The sequence below is a fragment of the Colossoma macropomum genome, unplaced genomic scaffold (assembly GCF_904425465.1).
Source record: "Colossoma macropomum unplaced genomic scaffold, Colossoma_macropomum, whole genome shotgun sequence".
Taxonomy (NCBI): Eukaryota; Metazoa; Chordata; class Actinopteri; order Characiformes; family Serrasalmidae; genus Colossoma; species Colossoma macropomum.
Genome location: NW_023494790.1, coordinates 11,958,621 through 11,961,475, shown reverse-complemented (window position 1 = coordinate 11,961,475; position 2,855 = coordinate 11,958,621). Strand labels below are relative to the sequence as shown.

The 2,855-nt window shown below is 40.6% G+C and overlaps 1 protein-coding gene across 1 annotated transcript in view; it reads left to right on the top strand.

Annotated features, from left to right (window-relative positions):
* Positions 1 to 1,288: 1,288 nt before the first annotated feature.
* oplah (5-oxoprolinase, ATP-hydrolysing) overlaps positions 1,289 to 2,855 on the top strand; it is a 39,585-nt gene continuing 38,018 nt past the window's right edge. The window contains exon 1 of the mRNA XM_036572125.1: positions 1,289 to 1,397. The gene's annotated coding sequence lies outside the window, so the exon portion shown is untranslated. The remainder of the gene's footprint in view (positions 1,398 to 2,855) is intronic.

Genomic DNA, 2,855 nt, shown 5'->3' with positions numbered 1-2,855 from the left:
ACACCAGGTGGCGACACTGAGACGAGAAAGAGGCAGCCCTGTTTTTTTTTTTTCTCCACCCGTATTCGGACAAACCCCGCCTCCTGTGCTGGGATTGGCCGGTAGTACCTCGCCTTCTGCTCCGTGATTGGCCGATTCTACCTCGCCTCCTAGGATTCTCGCAAGGATTGGCTAGTAAAGTCCTACCTCCTGCGCTGGAATTAATTAAAGGGGAAGTCCACCAATTCTTTAAGCTTCATGCATACTTCAGTCGCTGTAAATATGTGTAAACAGTCATTGTCACCACCACTGTGCACAATTGTGATTGTATTTGAATTTACTGTTAGTTAACTGACCTGTTGATGTAACTGATTGGCCTCCTACTGTTATACTTTCAAGTGGCTGTAAAATCCAGGAGTTTTGAAGACTGTTGTCTGTTAGCACTTAATCACTGGTCAGTTTCTGACCACAGAGGCGCTCCTGGATGGGTATTTTGGGGGATGGGAACACTCAACCTAGCAATGATACTCGCATGTGCAAAAGCCCCCACAACTTCATGCCAAAGTCAGATGAGTAAGAGACATTCCTATGGCACTTAAGGGGAACTCCACCGAGTTAAAAAAAAAAAAAATTACAGAATTAAATGGTGCAATGTAAACAAAGTCATTCAGAGTGATTTAGGATGTGAAATGCTGACCTCAGAATTGCTCACAGTGGCGGTGATGGGAACCAGACGTCTGAAGAGTTTAACACCTCTAAAAGCTCCTTCACAGATGATAGTGTTGAGATAAAGTTTTGGGCTACAGTGTACTTTTTTGAAAGCTTTTAATGGAGGATAGACACATGTAGAGTGTTATAAGGCAAAGATAAAAACTTTTTTTTTTTAGATTTTCCGCTCTTTTATCATCAATATCACATATAAAAATTCAGAAGACATCAGTAGGTTCACTGGTGGATTTGGATGGTAAATAAAATGGCTATATTTGTGTTGTAGTCATGGCGACCCCTGGTTCCTATCACCACCACTGTAAACAAATGTGAGTCAGCAAGTTTCTCTGTGACGAACCACTTCAAACTGCTCCGAAGGACTTTGTTTACATCTCAGTGATTAAAAAAAAAGGTGGAATTCCCCTTTAAGTTATCCAGCTCACTGCTTTGTGAAATATATGAAAAAAGAAGTTATAAAATATATTTTATTATGTAAAAGATGAGTAAAAAGTTATTGTTGGATTATTTTTCCCGCTTTGTTGTTATAGTCGTTAACACCGCCCCCAAACAACATGGGCGGGGTCTGATCACTAAGCCCCGCCTACGCAGACCTGAAAGAGTCGTATTGCAAAGTGGAGAAGAGTCGCGCTGGCAAGCAGTCGAGAAATCTCTGTCTCTCCGCGCCACCTGCAGAAGAGCTTTATAAACCAGTGAGTACGGTGTAATAACAAACTATTATCTGTTGTTTTTTGTGCATTGAACGACTCCTCTGTATTCACAGTGCAGACTTAGGATAACGTTATTTACACTGGTCAGTCGTGTTCCACTCAGTTTGAATCGAGTTCAGTATGAACATTGCTTGAATTCAGCTTCTTATTCGCCAGCTTTTCCGTTCCACCTTAAAAGTGCAGCGGTTACATTATACACTCTGCAGGCGCCAGAATGTAACGGCTGCACCATTTAAGGTGGAACGGAAAATTCGGAAAAGAAGCTAACTTCAGCCCCGCTGCTTACCTTACAGCGTGCTGAGGGTCGCTGTGCTGGTCTGTGACCATGACCCGCAGTGTTTTGTTTCATGTTTTTAACATGAAAACATAACATCATAACTTTCAGAAATCCAGACCTTCTTTCAAAGGCATAACGGTAACGTTACATCAATGCTAAAACGTTAGCAACCAACGGAGCTTGGTGTTCAGAAAGCCGTTCACTCGACGCTGAAGTGTTAAATATTCTTTTGGCAGCAGAAGTGTGTTTAGTTGATGTCCATTCGAGGCTTAAAGGATTGTCTGTCCGCCACCTGGACTTTTCTCTCTTCATACTTAGAAGTAGCACCACTGGGAACAAGTCTGACTTGAAGTTTTACTGCCCTAATTTGGGGTTTACACTGACCAGTCCTCAGAAAAAATGAAGTTAGGCAAGATAGGTAGCATGGCTACACTAAAAATGTGGAAATTTGGCTCATAAGATGGATATGAAGCCAAAATAAAGAATGGTAGCAAGTTTTTTTTATTCAGGCCACTTTTGGATGCAGGGTGAATATTAAAGGGGAAATCCACCAGTTTTTCAAAAATTCTACATAATTAAAGTGTTGAGATGCAAAGAAAGTTATTCAGAGTGGTTTGATTTGAAATGCTAGAGAACTCACCAAGTCAGAATTGTTCACAGTGGTGGTGATAGGATCCAAGCATCTGAAGAGTTTAATCCTTCTGAGATCCCTCATGGAAAGTTATTAAATGAAATGGTTAGATTTATGCTGCCTGATATGTGAGGCATTGTCTTACGATAGTTTTGTACTAAAGTTATGGCTTAAAATGTACTTAAATCCATTCATGGCAGAGGAATACATGCAGGGCGTTGTAGGGCAAAATAGTCCCAAAGAAAACGTATATTTTCAGATTTATTACGATTTTACCATCATGAGCGTTACATATAAAAACGCAGAAGACACGTGTAAATTTACTGATGGTTTTGGACAGTGATTAAAAGAGCGCTATTTGTGTTATAAACATGGTGACGCCTGGTTCCTGTCACCACAATTGTAAAGAAATGTCAGTCTGTAAGTTTCATCCAACCACTTTGAATTACTCTGTTTACGTCTCAAGGCCTGAGTTCTTCAGATGTTTTAAAAAATTGGTGGACTTCCCCTTTATCTCTTCACTTCTTTTCTC